This window comes from Nycticebus coucang, chromosome 8 (genome assembly GCF_027406575.1).
Source record: "Nycticebus coucang isolate mNycCou1 chromosome 8, mNycCou1.pri, whole genome shotgun sequence".
NCBI lineage: Eukaryota > Metazoa > Chordata > Mammalia > Primates > Lorisidae > Nycticebus > Nycticebus coucang.
Genome location: NC_069787.1, coordinates 50,168,555 through 50,186,868, shown reverse-complemented (window position 1 = coordinate 50,186,868; position 18,314 = coordinate 50,168,555). Strand labels below are relative to the sequence as shown.

At 39.7% G+C, this 18,314-nt stretch overlaps 1 non-coding gene across 1 annotated transcript; it reads left to right on the top strand.

The window, feature by feature from the left end:
* The first annotated feature begins 362 nt into the window (after positions 1-362).
* On the top strand, positions 363-502 carry LOC128592786 (U4 spliceosomal RNA). Its single transcript, XR_008382009.1, has one exon. It is a non-coding gene; the product is annotated as a U4 spliceosomal RNA (small nuclear RNA).
* Positions 503-18,314: the final 17,812 nt, after the last annotated feature.

The following is an 18,314-nucleotide window of genomic DNA, read 5'->3' as shown; positions in this document are numbered from 1 at the left end:
AATTGCAAGGTTCACTTCTGTAAATCGGTCATCATGACCCCATGCTCGTTTTTTGCTTCCTGTGCCAAATTTGTTTTTGCTTCTAATTGCTAATTTTCAGCTCACTTGTTTGGCTCTTTGCCAACTTTCAGACTAGAAGACTCCAACTTCAGACCCCTCAGTTCTTTCTCACTTAGTCTGCTTTAGACTTTGCTGGGACAGCCCCACAGTTAATAAAAGACTCCTTTTTAAAATTCTAATTTGTGTTGGTGGTCCTTATTTTGCCCCATAACAGTTTTTGTTTTGCAGACAGAGTCTCACTCTGTTGCCCCAGACTAGCATGCCATGGCATTACACCTCACAGCAACCTCAACTCCCAGGCTAGCTTTGGGCAGTGGCAATATCATAGCCAATGAGGTTTATCTGAGGTGCAATTATTGCTAATTGAAACTTTTCCCAACACCCTCCCATGACGACTTGAAATATAGTAGCATTGGCAATTTTTGACAGTCTCTTACAGAGACTGAATAAAAAAAAGAAAAGAAAAGAAAAAGAAACTCACAGGCTCAAGCAACCCTCTTGCCTCAGCCTCCCAAGTAGCTGGGTCTACCAGCATGCATCCCGACACCTGGCTAATTTTCCTTCTTTTTAAAAGGAAACTCTTGAGCTCAAGCCATCCACCCACCTTGGCTTCTCAGAGTGCTAGGCCACCCCCAGCCTTAAAACTTTATTTTTATAAAATTTTCTGTTGGGAAAAAATTTTTACATAGGTCAACTATTTTCTTTATGTTGAAATTTACTTGGAGCCATTAGTAAACAACTTATTACTTTACCTTAACACCAGTTTGGGGCACTTAGTTATCTTGTCTTTTGTATTAGAACTTCATGACCATGTGGTTAATATTGCTATGTCAGTAGACTCTCCTTTCTTTAGTTCTTTGCACATGCTCAGTGAACACACTCACTTCAATCAGATGGCCTGAAATGGCATTTACCACATGGCTGCATCACCACAAATCCGTCTACACTTTTGGAAATATAACATCGACTCTGTTTCCTCTTCAGATCGTATTAATCTTTCAGCTGTACTAAAGATTTCCATGGAAATGCAATATATGTGTGCAAACTGTATGAACATATTGTATACACATGTATGTTCATGTGTGTCCATACATTATTTCATGTACACATTTATTAAATTGGTATGTTAAGACTTAGACTGTTTGGGTTGAAATCCTGGCTCTCTGACCAGTTGCATTAACTTTAACATATGCTCTCTTTACTCAGCTCTCTCATTTGCAAAGGGCGATAATAATAGTACCAACTCATGGGGGTGTTGTGAAGAATAAACACATTAATATCTGCTCAGCACTGAGAACAACATGTGTGGGGCTTGCAGGTTCCATCAGTTCCTATTGTAATTATCAAGCACCTAATTATGCCAGGAGCTCTCCTCCCCAGAGTGAATAAAACAGACACATCTCCTGCTCTTGAGTGGGCAGGGCAGAAGGATACATAAACTAAACACATTTTATTTTATTTTATTTATTTTTTATTTATTTTTTTATTGAATCATAGCTGTGTACATTAGTATGATCATGGGGCACCATACACTTGGTTCATAGGTCACAAAATCAACACTCATAAATTGGTAGCCTTTATATATACCAACAATAGTCAAGTTGAAAAAACAATTAAGGACTCTATCCCATTCACAGTAGTGCCAAAGAAGATGAAATACTTGGGAGTTTATCTAACAAAGGACGTGAAAGATCTCTATAAAGAGAACTATGAAACTCTAAGAAAAGAGATAGCTGAGAATGTTAACAAATGGAAAAATATACCATGCTCATGGTTGGGAAGAATCAGCATTGTTAAAATATCCATACTACCCAAAGCAATATATAATTTCAACGCAATGCCCATTAAAGCTCCACTGTCATACTTTAAAGATCTTGAAAAAAACAATACTTCATTTTATATGGAATCAGAAAAAACCTCAAATAGCCAAGACATTACTCAAAAATAAAAACAAAGCAGGAGGAATCACGCTACCAGACCTCAGACTATACTAAACACATTTTATTTTATTTTATATATATATATTATATATATATATATTTTTTTTAATTAAATTGTAACTGTGTACATTGATATGATCATGGGGCATCATTCACTAGTTTCACAGACCGTTTACCAAGTTTCACATATACTCTTTTAAGATGCACCGCTGGTGTAATCCCACCAATCCCCTTCCCTCTACCCACCTCCCTTTCCCCCTTCCCCTATTCTTAGGTTGTAACTGGGTTATAGCTTTCATGTGAAAACCCTAAATTAGTTTCATAGTAGGGCTGAGTACATTGGGTACTTTTTCTTCCATTCTTGAGATACTTTACTAAGAAGAATATGTTCCAGCTCCATCCATGTAAACATGAAAGAGGTAAAGTCTCCATCTTTCTTTAAGGCTGCATAATATTCCATGGTGTACATGTACCACAATTTATTAATCCATTCGTGGATCGATGGGCACTTGGGCTTCTTCCATGAATTAAAGGTCAATAAAATAGATAAACCTTTGGCCAACCTAATCAGGAAAAAAAGAGTGAAATCTCATGGACTAAACACATTTTAAACATCAGATAATGACAGGTAAGCGCTATGAAGGAGAAACAAAACACCACTGTACATAGCAAGGAAGAGCTACTCTAGCAAGCCTGGTTGGTTAAGGCATCTCCAGTAGGGTGAGCCTTGAGTCAAATTCTGCTATACAAAAAAGCATAGTCTGAAGTGTCTCTCCAATGTTTTCTTTCCCTTTCTTTTAGTAGCTTCGTAGTTTGAGGACTTACATTTAAGCTTTTAAACCATTTTGAGTTGATTATTTGTATATGGTCCCAGATAGTCTGCTTATACTTATCCAGTTTTCCCAGCATCATTTATTAAAGACACCATCCTCTCCCCATTGTATGTTCTTTCCCCAGTGTATGTTATTGACGTAGAGCCAAATGCCACATATTCTTGCTAATATATGGAAACTAAAAAAAAAAAAAAAAAAAATGATCCCATGGAAGTAGAGAATAGAATAGTATTTACCAGAGTCTGGGAAGGGTACTGGGGAGAAAGAGGACGGGAGACTGATTAATAGGTTCAAAATACAGATAGATAGATGGAAGAAATGTTAGCATTCATTAGCACAATAGGGTTACTATAGTTATCAATAATTTATTGTATATTTCAAAATGACTAGAAGAAATATCCAGAATGCCCTGAAGATAAAGTATAAATGTTTGACGTGATGAATATCCAATTACTCCTTGTATGCATGTACCAAAATATCACATGTATCCTATAAATAAGTATAATTATTCCATATCAATGAAAACATAAAAATTTACTCTTATTTCTTTGAGGAATCTCCATGCTGTTTTACAAGAAGTTATACTAATTTGTATTCACATCAATAGTGTATAAATGTTCCTTTTTCTCTGGACCCATTTCAGGATCTATTGTCTTTTGGCTTTTTACTAATGGCCATTCTAACAGGATTGTGTGTGTGTGTATATACACACTGTGTATATTGTGGAGTACTACTCAGCCACAAAAAGGAATGAAATAATGAATTTTGCAGCAAATTGGTTGGAACTGGAAACCATTATCCCAAGTAAAATATTTCAGAAATGGAAAATCCAACACCACATGTTCTCACTAATAAGTGAGACCTAAACAAAGGGCACACGTGAGCACAAAGAGACTCAAAGGACATTGGAAACCAAAAAGAGGGGAGGCTGGGAGAAGTTTGAGAATAAAAACTTACCAATGAACACTACCCTCGTGAGAGATAGTGATCAAAAGCACACTAACGGCCCTGACTTCACCATAATACAAGGTATCCATGTACAGAGACCTGGGTACCCTCTTAATGTTTCAAAATTTAAAAAATAGAAATAAACAAAAAAATAAAAATTTAAAAAAGGAAAGAACCTTTCATGCAGCAATCTGGTCAAAAGCAATCCAGAAAAAAGGAGGAGCATTTTCAAAACTAGTCCATGAATCAGAAAGGAGGTGTTTGTGACTCAGTCAGGCGATCAATGGCTAAACTAATAAGAAAAGACTGGGCCATGCAAAGATCTATAATTAGGGTTAGAAGTTTAATTTATATTCCAAGTAGAACATATTCTATGTTTTTTAACTGAATATTTATGAACACTTTTCTTGTCATGGGAAAAGTTGTGTGAAGTAGGATCCGACATGGATCTATTATACAGAGGGTGCCAAAAATAGGAATACCCATAAGAATGGAAAATACTCCCTGTAATACTCAAGTCACGTTTGACTTTTGCAATTACAAGAGGTGCTCAAACATGATTTATATTCACCTTTTGTTATTGGTATATGTTGACCATTACAATTTTAATAGTTTTATTCCTTGCTTAAAATGTGTCTACTTTTTGTGGCACCCTCTGCATATCCACAGGCAATAATGTTCCCATACAGTATATTTTTTTGCTTCTAGGCTTTGGCATATCTTGCAGCGAGTCATCTAGGAAATTGTTAAAGGTTCTTTCCATGTAAAGCTGAATCTCCTGCAGGAAATTCTCCCTCCATCTTAAGACAGTGCAGCCCAAATGTGATTTACACTCATTTTTTTTAGACATATAAATCAACAGTCATCAGTTTCAGCCCCTCAGGGTGCAGGCCATTTGTCAACATGACAATAGCATCAAACTTATTGCTATTATTGGTATTAATAGCTCTAATAATAGCTACCTAATGACTTCAATGCTGAATTACCCCAGGGCTAGTGAGAAGTAATGAGCTAAAATAATCATAAAGTCCTTTTCAAATAGTTCAGGTAATAATAAATCATTACAAATGTCAGTGTAGATGTTGCACATTCCCTGAGAAACAACAGGTGTCAGCTGGATCAAAGGAAAACAACATTAGCTTTGAAAGGAGCATGGGGGGACCTGGGGCTCAGCCCTCCCTGAAGTTTAGTTTCAAAATCATTGTTACTAGGTCCACTCTTGAAAATGAAATGGGAATTATTTCCCGAGGGATAAGGAAGCGAGAAGAGGTGCCTTTCTATGCCATAACAACACCTTATAATGTTTCTCTGGCTGTTCTCATCATCTTCAGCAATTCTTCACCCCCAGCATGGCCAGAGGGTGTTAGCACCACATAGACCCATAACTACCAGCCCAGCAGCCAGTAAATGAAGGAGAAGCATCATAGTGCCTGATCTAAAGAGAGGAACAAAAAACTCTTTACCTACTAGATGTGGAACTGGAATAAATAAGCTCTCAGAAACTGGGATACTGAAAACCTGGAGGCTTAGTCTAAGCAAAACGAATACCTAGTCGTGGGAACCTTCTAAAAGTTCTCTGAAAAATAAAAATAGTGATGCCCATATAATCCATGCAATTCTAATAGAAATTTAAAGAGGTAATGTATATAAAAACCCTCCTTAGTTAGTAAATTGCCAAGAGTTCTTAAATATAAATTGTCTATATCAGTGGTTCTCAACCTATGGGTTGCGACCCCTTTTTAACAATGAAAATACATTACCGCATTAGGAAGGTTGAGAACCACTGGTCCACACAGAATAAAGCATTCGGGAGTCATACAGTCCATGGCTCCAACTCCAGCTGTCTTGTGAATTAGTTTTGTGACCCTTGACAGGTCACATAACTTCTCTTAGTCCCAATTTTCGTATGAGAAAATGAGGAGGGAAAAGGTACATGAATCATACAGTTGTAAGAATTCAATGGAACATGTAGCACCCAGCGCCTACGTGCCCTGTTATTTTATGCAATGGAAAGACTGCTGCACCTTCTTGCTGTTTTTGTCATAGTTGTGATCTGGAGTCTTAAGTCAGAGGGACACTGCACCCTCCAGGCCAGCTTCAGCTGCTCACAGAAAGCATTATGAGTAACACACATCAACTTTGAATGGAGAAGAGCTCATGCTTAAATATGCATTAAAAATGCAAGAATTCTAAACTTAGTAAATGTAGAATATAAATGTCTTAACACAATAACTAAGAAAATGCCAGGAAGGCTATGTTAACCTGTGTGATGAAAATATGTCAAATGGTCTATAAAACCAGTATATGGTGCCCCATGATTGCATTAATGTACACATTTTATTATTAATAATAAAATAAAAAATGCAAGAATTCCTAAAAGTCCTGATTCATTTGTGTGGAGGAGCCCAAGAATCTTCATTTTTAGCATGTATTATAAGGGATTCTGCTGTTTAAGAAATAAGGCCTTAAATACCAAATTTCTCTTCTTACATCTTTTTAAGTCTTTGGAAACGGACTCCTCATCATCAGAATGTGTTTCAGAGAAAGGGCTTGGCACCCAAGACTGCCTGTGATTGGCCTTCTCACTGTTCACTCCAGAAACTTCATCTAGAACTTGTTTCTGCAACTCCTGCGCATTTCTACCTTGCGGCTATCACGACTGAAGCACAAAACCTACCACCTTGAAAGCTTTCTGAAATGGTCTGAAGACAAGGCCTCTGATTCATTAGAAGGTAAAAACTGATGGCTCTTTGACCAAAGGGGACTGAGAGAGAGGCCAAGAGGGACATACATTTGCATGGAGTTTTGCTTAAAGAAAAGGAAAAAAGATACCAAAAAATAATGAATCCCAGCATCATGAGCTCTTCACAGATGCAGCTTTTGGCTATCCTTTGCTTATTGGTAACAAGAATGCCTGAGAGGGAAAGACTGCACATAGACATCTACTTGGCATGAATACAATGAAGTTTCACCTCGCAGAAAGCAATCAGTGTTCAGTTGACTTTGTGAAGGCAGTGAGAGCGGGGTGGACCCTCAGGTTCTTGCGGTATCCCTCCCCCTTACCATCATGGACTGAGGATTAGCATTGTGTGTGTGCCTGCAGGGATTAAAGTTATCTAGTATTGAGGTAAAAAATAATAATTCTTTTACTTTTTTCTTCTAACCACAGCTGACATTGGTTTGTCTTCTTTTCCTGTCGCTTTTATTTTTGGGTCTCCATCACTGACTCAGGGACTTTGATGTGTTCCTGAACTCAGTTGGGCATGCTTCCTACCCAGGGTTGGCAGGTAACCCTCCCTAAAGACTAAAGATAGGCACTGAGCCTCAGCCTCAGCCACTACGTCCCGCTGTTCATTGCAGCCAGGCTGCTCCTCTGCTTTGTCTGCTCTGTAATATCCCCAAGTCCAAAGCTCTGCCTTCTGAAAATAACAAGGTGTCAGCCTAGCACTGAGCTGACTTTAGTGTCAGACAGAACAAGGTCAGCATCCTGAATCTGCCTCTTACCACCTGTGTGAACAGGAACAAGGCATGAATTTCTTGTTACGTATCAGGTTGTTAATATTTATTATGTAATAATAATAATACTACCTGATTCATAGGGTTGTTGTACAATGCAATGAGGTAACAGGAAATACCTTCACAATATTACTAGTAATGCGTGTATATTTTATATATTTATTTATTTTGGCCGAGGCTGGCTTTGAACCCACCGCCTCTGGTATATGGGGCCTGCACCCTACTCCTTGAGCCACAGGCACCACCCAGTATTGCATGTTTATTAGTGATCAGTAGAAGTGCTTATAAAACTGAGTCTCTAGAAGCACTTGTGAAAAGTGAGTCTTCCACCCTCATAGTAATCTGAAATTCAAAAAAAATAAAATAAAATAAAATAAAAAGTACATCTTGCAGACCTCTCTTCAGGACTGGATCAGAACCTCTGTGAATGCCAGAGAAATCATTCAGGTTGCCTGTATAACATCTCAGGTTACTTATTTAACATTTTCCTCACTGACATACACTTCCTGCTTAGAAGAGTTCTGAGCATACAGCAGGTAGTCAATAAACAAAAGGTAAATAATAACTAAGTAATGAATGAACATTAGCATTGGTATTAAGGGTCCTTTCCCTTCTTGTCTGCGATTACCCTGTTGCCATTTGTTAAACCGTAAGACTGCAAAGATCCTTTGTGTTTGTACATCACATATATTATGTATATCTTAAAACCAGCAGGTGTGAATTCTTTGTGTACTTCCTATGCCTTCACTGCAGTCATATTTATCTCCCTCACAACCGCCCAGATCCCTGAGAGGATGGCCTTCATGGGTTTATCATCCTATTTCACATGTAAAGAAGCAAAGGCTCAGAAATGAAAGGGTCTTGCCCAGGCTTACACCACATTGAAGTTCACGACCAAGATTCTCATTCAGGCAGGCTCCCTTCAGGATCTGTCCTTGATGACCCTGCCGAGCCATGATGCATATTGCCCCCCTCCATGAAGGCATCTATAAAATGGACATTGCTTTTTGCTACCAAAACAAAAAACAAGAGCACTATTAAGATTCCACCTACTGTCAAGTCATTTGTCCATTGAGCATATCATGAGCCAGTACTATTTACATAGCCACTCACAGACCTATTTAAATGTAACAGGTATTTACTAAGCCCCACTAGAAGTTACCCATATACAGGTTTCCTCTCTTCACTGAGCATAAGCTCTAGTATGTAGTACATTGACACTGACAGATAAGTAGTTATTCATAGCCTTGTTATATACATAGGACAGTGCCATAAAGGTGGTGCTATGCTAACATCATTTATTACCTTCATTTTGAAAAAGACATATGATATGTTCAGGGATGATATGTTCAGGGAATTTCCAAGAATCATACAAGTGAATCTCAAATAACTTTCACTCCCAGCACTCATTCCTGTATCACCCATTACCCCAGTGATGCCCTATAGTGTAAGAGTCTGACTGAGGCATTTGTGAAGATTATAAGCCAGTCATTTTAGAGACTGCCTCTCAATTGGGGTTTATCTGACAGTTCCACATCATTAGACCAAAATTATGCACTTTGGCTGCAATATTACAAAATTGACACCCATCTGCTCTCATTAGAACGTACTGGGTGGCACAGAGGTATTGATTTGTCCCTGAAGTGGTAATGTTAACTTTGATCACTCGATTAAGATGATGTCTGCCAGGCTTCACCTTGTACCGTTGCCCTCTCTATTAATAGGGAATAAGTGTATTTGTGGGTTGAAGCTTTGAGACTATGTGAAATTGTCTTCCTCGGCTTGGTGCCTGTGGCTCAAGCGGCTAAGGCACCAGCCACATACACCTGAGCTGGCAGGTTCGAATCCAGCCCAGGCCCACCAAACAACAATGATGCCTGCAACCAAAAAATACCCGGGCATTGTGGCAGATGCCTGTAGTCCCACCTACTTGGGAGTCTGAGGCAGGAGAATCACTTGAGCCCAGGAGTTGGAGGTTGCTGTGATACTACAGCACCCTACCCAGGGCAAGAGGTTGAGGCTCTGTCTCAAAAAAAAAAAAAAAGAATGATGTTTGCCACAGGTTTTTATTTTATCAGTTTGAGGAAGCTCTCCCTTATTCTTGGTTTTCTAAGAGTTTTCGTCATACATAGGTGTTGAATTTTGTCAAATCCGTCCATATGATAATTTCCATAGTTATGTGAACTTCCTTCTTTCACCTGTTAATAAGGTGGGTTACACTGATTTATTTTCACACACAGTACCAGCCTTACACCTCTGCTTGGTCAAGGTGTATACTTCTTGGTGTATATCAGTAAGTTCTATTTGGTAATATTTTGTTAAGGATTGTTGCAACTAAGTTTATAAAGTACATCAGTGTATAACGCAAAGGTTTTGTGTTTTTGTTTTTACTGGTGTGATCTCTGGTTTGGGTTTCAGGTTATCACTGGTCTTTATAAAATAAGTAAATGATTCATTCGTGCTGCCTCTTCTATTTTCTAGAACAGATGGTGTAAAATTTGTGCTAATTCTTTTGTAAATATTCGGTAGAATTTTTTAATAAAACCATCTGGGCCTAAAGATTTGTTTGGGAGCTTTTGTTTTGCTTTTAGTAACTTTTGGGGCCTAGAAAATGATACAAAAAAACATGGTGCTTTGAAATACTGAACTGAAGAAGCAGTTGCAGCTGACTCCTGCTTTCCCCATTCCGTCTTTTCTCTCAATGATTTGTTTCTCCCAAAGCACAGGGCGAGGCTGTTCTCTGAATCTCTCTTATCTGCCCAGAAACCAGACCACTCACCAAAGAGGAACCCAATCACCTTTGATCCTCTCCCTGATATTTCATTAACCAGAGAAGATTAAAATACTCCTATCACAGAAAAAGAGTCTGAATATTAAAGACCACACCTGGAACACAAACATTATTTCAAGCTATTGTTTGTTCTTAGGTCCCATTTAATTTTTAAAGAGAATAATTTACTAACCATTGTCTGAACATTGGGCTTATTCGTTCCCTCTAAAAATAATTTACTAGCCAGCATGGGGGTTCATACCTGTAATCCTAGTAAACTGGGAAGGTGAGGCGGGTAGATTGCTTGGGCTCAGGAGTTGGAGACCAGTCTGAGCAAGAGTGAGACCCCATCTCTACTGAAAATACAAAACCTAACCGGGCTTCATGGCCAGCACCCTAGTGCCAGCTACCCAGGAGGCTGAGGCAAGAGGATTGCTCAAGCCCAAGAGGTTGAGGTTGCTGTAAGCTATGACGCCACGGCACTCTACTCAGGGTGATAGAGTGAGACTCTGTCAAATTAATAAAATAAAATAGGGCGGTGCCTGTAGCTCAAAGGAGTAGGGCGCCAACCCCATGTGCTGGAGGTGGTGGGTTCAAACCCAGCCCCAGCCAAAAACTGCAAAAAAAAAAATAATAATAAATAAATAAAATAAAACAAATATAATTTACTGACTCTCAAAATGACCACATTTCTTCCAGTGGTTTATAAGCATCTGAACCTCACTGGGTTGTTGGGTAATTATCCTGTAATTCCCCATTTGGGCACATTAAATAAATTTGTATGTCCTTTTATCCTACTAATCTGCCAGTTGTCAGTTCATTTTTAGTGAACATAGAGGGCAGAGGGGAACCTTTTCCTCAGACCTTAACACAACAATTCAGTTTTCTTAATAGTTAAGAATATTCGATTATTATCTACTTCCTATGGAGTGAGCCATCGCAGTTGGTGCTTTTCAAGAAACAGGCCTGTTTCACCTAAATTATCAAATGTACGTGTGTGAGGTCTCTGCAGTATTTCCGCCTTGTCCTTTGGTATTTGAAAGGTCTGTCTTTGTCTTATTCCTATTATCCTATCACTTCATATCTTCCTTTTTCACTTTATCAGTCTTGCCAGAGAATTTTTAATACTTTTATTGCTCTTTTCAAAAAACCAGTTTCTATTCCAATAGTTTTCTGCTTTCAATTTCAATAATTTCTGTTCTGATCTTCTTATTTCCTTCCTTCTGTTCATTTTGGGTAAATATCACTAGTCTCTTTTGGTTCATGGGAATGGGAGCTTAGATTATTAATTTGATAATTTTTCTTTTCTTTGTGTGGGGTGGGCACAGATTCTCACTCTGTCACCCTGGCTAGAGCACCTGGGTGTCATGCTACCTCACAGTGACCTCAAACTCCTGGGCTCAAGTCATCCTCCTGCCTCCGCCTCCCTCACTACAGATGCTGCCCCGATACCTGGCTAGTTTTTTCTATTTTTAGAGACACTGTTTATCAGGCTGGTCTTGAACTCGTGAGCTCAAGTGAATCTCCCGCCTTGGCTTCCCAGAGTGCTGGGATTATAAGTGTGAGCCACCGCACCCCCCCCATGACTTTTTCTTTTTTCTAATGTAGGCATTGACTGCTACAAACTTCCCTTCATTTGTTGCATTAGTCATGTCCCAAATGCTTTACGAGTTTGGATTTTCTTTTTCTTTTTTTTTGGGACAGAGTCTGACTTTATCGCCCTCGGTAGAGTGCCGTGGCATCACAGCTCACAACAACCTCCAGCTCTTGGGCTTAGGCGATTCTTCTCTTGCCTCAGCCTCCAGAGTAGCTGGGACTACAGGCGCCCGCCGCAATGCCTGTCTATTTTTTGTTCGCAGTTTGGTCGGGGCCAGGTTTGAACTTGTCACCCTCCGTGTATGGGGCCAGCGCCCTGCCCACTGAGCCACAGGCACCTCCTTTAAAATCTACTTTGGCAAATAAAAATACGAGAGAGTTTTCTCAACTAGTTTGGATTTTTATTTTCATTTTATTTTCTTTCTTTTTTTTTTTTTGAGACGGAGTCTCACTTTTATCACCCTGGGTAGAATGCTGTGGTGTCACAGCTCACAACAACCTCCAATTCCTGGGCTTAGGCAATTCTCTTGCCTCAGCCTCCTGAGTAGCTGGGAATACAGGCGCCTGCCTCAACACCTGGCTATTTTTTGTTGCAGTGTGGCTGGGGCCGGGTTCGAACTCGCCACTCTCGGTATATGGGGCTGGTGCCCTATCCATTGAGCCATAGGCATGGCCCTTTGATTTTTATTTTCAGTAAGTTGAATATATATATATATATATATATTTTTTTTTTTTTAATTTCCTTCGAGACTTCTTCCCTGATGCATGAATTACTTACGAAGTATTGTTTGGTTTCCGAGTGTCTGGAGATTTTCCTTCTGCCTTTTTGTCACTGTTTTTTTGTTTGATTGCATCATGTTCACAGAATGCAATCCATATGATTTTGACTTTATTAAGTTTGCTGAAGTTTATTTATGTCCCAAGGTACAGTTTAACTTGGGACACTGCCCTGTCAGTGCTCAAAAGAACATGCATTTGGTTGTGTTGCAGTGAAGTGTCGTATCTGCTGATGTTAAATTCAGTGGCCAGGAGGTTAGGCGTAGGTGAGCTATGGCTGATTTCTGTATATTTGCTGATTCTTCATCTGGTTGTTCTATCAGTTTCTGAGACAAAGGCATTAAAGTCCCCAGCAGTAATTTTGAATTAATATGTTTCTCATTCCGGTTCTATCAATTGTTTTCCTCACATATTTTACAGTTCTCCTGCTTGGTGAAAACACAATTAACGTTGCTTGTTTTCTTGGTGGATGGATCCTTTTATCACGTGGGGTCTCTCTTTGTTCCTGACAATCTTCTCTCTGCTACAGTCAGTCTGATTTTATATCCCCACTCTCAGTTTTATCAATTATTGGTTTCGTAGTTTATTGTTTCCCTTCCTTATACAATCTATATTGTCATATTCGAAGTGAGTTTCTTCAAGAGAAGACATAGTTTGGTCTTTTTGAAAAATAAATTTTGTTAATTTCTCAGTTTTAATTGGTATATTTAGAATATTTACCTTTAATGTCATTACTGAGAGTTTAGGGTTTATGTCTGCTATCTTTTATTTTCTCTCTCTTTTTTCTTTACATTTTATTTTTCTATCTTCCCAGTCTTCCTGTGGATTATGTGAACATTAAAAAAATGTTATTTACACCTACATGTAGGGTTTTTGAGTATATCTCTTTGAAAAGTATTTTCGGTGCTTGCTTTCAGTTCCAGACTGTACACGTAAAGCTTTGCACGGTACGTTATACCAGTCACGTGAAGTGTAGAAATCTTACCTTAACCTTTCTCCATTTACAATGAAATTATTTAGAAAATTTCTTTGACATATTTTGAGAATGACATCTGACTGTAAAATTTGTTTTACAAATGCTAAGACGCAAGAGTAGATGGGAAGTCTGTTGCAATTATCCGTATTTTTGCTACCTATTCCCTGATGGAATCCCCTTGCTCTTCCTTTTTTTCCCAGCATTTCAGAATCACTTCTTTTTCCCATCTCTTTTATTTAAGGGAATTTCTCTGGCTGTTCTTTTATTGTAGGGCAGCCTCTGATACGTCCTGTTGGTTTTGCTTCATTTCAGAATGTCTTGATTTTCCTTTCATTCCTAAAAAATATTTGACTTGTCTTTTTTTATCCAGTACTTGAAAAGTAGCTTACTACGTCCTTCTGGCATTTGTAGACTGTGATAGAAAATCTGCTGTTTTTCAGACTGTTTTTCATCTAATAAGTATCACTTCCTGCTGCTTTCAAGAATTTTGTCTGCTTTTAGTTTTCAGAATTTTCATTATGATGTGTCTTGGTGTGGACTTTTGTATCCTGCTTGGATACAACCTTGTTGCCTCAGTTTTTTTTTTTTTATTTTCTAGACAAATTTTTATTTATGAAAAAGACATAAGAGCAGAATCTTCAAATATTCAAGATATAAAACATGAACATACATGTTTCCTATAAATAATTACTGATCAAGCAACTTATAATAAAAACAAGCCATTGCACTTTTGCAAAATACAAATTAATTATCAACATTTTGAAATACCCTTATATACAAGGTTGAGCATTACTGATGCCTCAGGTTTTTGAATGCGTAAGTTTGTGTCTTTTGACAAATTTGGAAACTTTTCAGCCATGATTTGTTTGGGTAATTTTAAAATCTCAATCCTTTTCTCCTCTGTCTCCATGACTCTAATGATAAAAATATTAAATCTTTTCTTTTCCATCTCATGTATCCCCCAGGCTTGTTTATTTACTTTTATTCAGTCTATTTCCTCTCTGTGTGTTTTTTTTTTTTTTTTTTTTTTTTTTAAGATGGGGTAATTTCTGTTGTTCTGTCTTCCATTTCAGGTAGTCTTTATCCACTGAGTTTTTATTTTTATTTTGTTCTGTTTTTCAGTTCTAAACTTTGTAGTCAGTTCTTCTTTACACGCTTGATGTCTTTACTGACATTTTCTATTTTTCATTTGTTTCAAGTACGTTGGTAATTGTTCCCTTGGTTGCAATTCTCTAATCAGGGTCCTGCTAAGTTTCTCATCAGCTTATCTGACTACAAGCTGCCATGACCAGATATAATCTCATCTCAGACCACCTCTCCTAGCAAAGTTAGTGAGATATGCTCTTTGGAATTCAGTCCAAGGAAGGATTTACTTTATTCATATGTGTCGGGGCCATGCCTGAGGGAGTCATAGCGTGATCTGAAAGTAGGAACATTTGATGGAAAAGAAATGAGACTAATACATCCCAAGCACATCTTCACCACCAGCACCTGTTCATCAAGATTCAAGTTTCTGGGCGGCACCTGTGGCTCAACGGGTAGGGCGCCGGTCCCATATGCCGGAGGTGGCGGGTTCAAGCCCAGCCCCGGCCAAAAAAAAAAAAAAAGATTCAAGTTTCTGACAAAAGTACCCAGTGGTAAAATTTAGATCATCCATCCATGTCTTGTCCACAAGAGTTAATAAGTTGAAATCACATGAATTCACTACTCTAAAAAGTACGTAAACAATGAGAAGAGGCCATTGCTTCTCCACACACAAAAATATATATAAAGTGCAAAATCAAGGTGTTGATAAGAAGACAGGGTGGATGCCATCCAGAGAACAAAATGTTAAGTGTCTACGATAGATACTCGGGAAATTTCTACCCTCACAGTAAACAGTCACAGGGCTGCTGGCTCTAGAGTCAGACGGCTGGGTTGACCCTGAACTCTGCTAACCTAGTTGCTAGTCACCAATGGAAAGTCACATGAACCCCAGGAGCTCAAATGTTCTCACCTGTATAAAGTGGAACTTGCATGTAATTTATTAGGTGTACAGCCTAACATCTGATAATAGCTGCTGCTATTCCAAATCCCATATTGGTTTATGTTGATCCTAATTTTAGCCTTCTGTCAAGGGTTCCTGCCTCCATGCTAACAAAATAATTAGGAGTAAAGAATGTTGACTCAAACAGACTTGAATTTGAGACTTTGTTCTATTTGCCATGTATATGATATTGACCAAATTACTTACCCTCCTAAATTTCCCTTCTTCCTTATGTGTAAGTTGAAAATAATAAATGCTTCAAAAATTTAATCTCAGGCGTAAATAAGAATATGCGTACCAAGTACTTAGTAGAGCTTAGCACACAGAAAATGCTCAAAAACAGTCACTGTTATCACAGTTATTATCATTAATATTAAATAGAAGAGTATTAAGTCCAATTAGACTCCTTATGAACATTCCAGAAACAGTCAATGCCACATGAGAGTAAAAAATAAAATGTCTCAATTCCACAGTGTGATTAGGAAATGAAATAAGGAAACAGTTTGATGTAGCGAAACAGCACTGAGTGGATAAAGATCCGAGGAATGATTGCACCTGTTACTCTGTTACGGCTTTATCAAACGCAGGGCCTGCTCTCAAGGTGGTGGAGATAATGTAGCTAGCACTGCCCCTTAGGGACTAGCTGCCTGAACTTAAGACCACTGGCAGACTCTTATTCAATTAAAAAAAAAAATCTATCTGGAAACTAATTATAGCTCTGGTCCTTCCCCACTATCTAGCTCTGCCTAAGTGTCTCAAAAAAACTAATACAAAAATAGGACATGAAGAAAGAGCAGCATCTATTGAAACAGAAAGCCCATCGAAAAAGCTGTCCTACCAGTCTCAGCGATGCTATCACAGAAATCATTTCTACGCAGCTCTAATCCTCAGTGGGTACAGTGCCCGGTTCCACCAGCGGCAAAGTGGGGGCACGTTCACAGCCCTTCACAGCACTACCCTCTGCAAAACCCTTTAAGGCACATATTGACCCATTAATTCACAGTTTTATATGCACCTACTATGCACAGAGCTAATTACTCAGTAAATAGATTGATAGTCTAAAACTCAACACTTCAAGCTGGAAAAATGATGCATAGATTCATTCATTCATCCCTGCATGTATCCAAAGGTTCGACTTCATCTAATGAATATCTGCTAAGTGTCAACTCTCTTCTGAGGCAGGAGATGAGAACATGAACGTGACAAAGGTCCCTGAAATGTTTAAATTTGCTCCTCCCCCCATGACACCTGTGTGATCTGCCTCCCTGCACCTGTGAGTCCTTCCTGGTGGGGTGGTGTGGGGGGGGGGCAGAATCAAGTTGCAGCTGTTGGGGGAGGTGGTGGTCAGGAAACCTCCCGATGGTGCCCAGGTGGTGGAAACCAGGCTGTAGGCCTTGTCACCAGGGAGGGGTAAAAGGCAGATACAGGTCAGAAGGGCACGTTTTGTGGTGCAGGTGGTGTAGACATGAATCAACAAAATTGACCTTTGGATTTTAGAGAAATACTCTTTGAACAAACAAACATTTCATTAACTCTGGGGAAACTGGTTTCAGAGACCTGTTGAGCAATGGCTGGCACAGGGTACCTGGGGCCGCCCACTTTCATCCTGCGGTGTGGGCACCCCCACCACGCTCTCCCACCCTGGCCATGGACTGTCTGCAGTAAATGTGTATGTCTGGAAGTTAATGCTCTGTGGTGCTGCTGGCTCTGTCTGCCTCCACTAATGGAGTGTAGACAGCCCTGGTTGTTTGCAACTTCTGTCCTCCCCTTAGGAATTCTAGTCGGTAATCCCAGCCAGTTCTGATAAACAAAGGACAGAGAGAACTGGCACAGAGGTTGGAAATTGCTTGCTCTGAGCCAGTCTCAGTATGTAACAGGCCAATGCCCTGTGTGTGTGTGTATGGAGGTGTGTGGGGGGAGTGCAGCTGTAGGAAGACCACAGTGGGAAGACCCACTGGCTCCAACCCTGGCAGTGGAGGGAATGGTGTCCCCTAGAGTAGAGCGAATGACCTCTCAGAGATTCAAGGGCTTTGGGAGGCCACCTGCGAGGGGCCAGCTGAGCCATCTTGCTGCAATGTCCTCCAAGGACACTCAGCCCTGGGGAGAAAGCCCTGTTCTTTGCTTCCGTCCTTCCTTCTTAATATAGATTGGTTAGTCTCTTAGATCGTTGGTTTTTTTTGTTTGTTTGTTTTCAACAAAAGAAGACCTTGAGATTAAGATTCAGATCCAGGTAACTGTTTGTGAAATGACCCCTGAAGTGCAAACAAGAGGGGCCCATGATTCCAGGAGGGAGAAAAGCCACACAAGGGTGTGTTATTTTGTGTGCTGACTTCTGCAGGAAACTGGGGTTCTGTCCTAGGGGAGATTCTCAAAACCCCCAAAGAGGGAGTGTCTGTCTGAATTCTCCCACCAGAGTGGGTGGAGGCTGCCTGGTTTATGTGGCTGCTGTCCTCCCAATTAACTGGGAGTCAGTCGATCCAAGGTTATTAACCCCCTTCCTACATATGCTTTTGAGTTGCAAAAAGTATGCAGAAAGTAAGCTTCTACAAAACACTGAAGGAACCCTCAGGCAGAGGGGGAAGGAAGGTAAGTGCTTGGGGTGGGAAGTTCTCAACATTTGAGCCACAAGTGAACTCAGAGGGGGACAGGGAGGATATGGACTTTGGGCACCAACATGTCTGCTACAGTCAGCAGAAGAAAACTATAGCACACACAAAACATTTGCACTTGGAGACAGATGACGCCGCCACTGTCTGTGCTGAGTCCTAAATTAGGTTGAAGGCATCCTGATGCCTGTGCCCCGTGACTTGAGGTAGAGAAAATGTTGACCGATGCCATCCGCCCATCCCCTGCCACGCTGCAGTCTCACCCC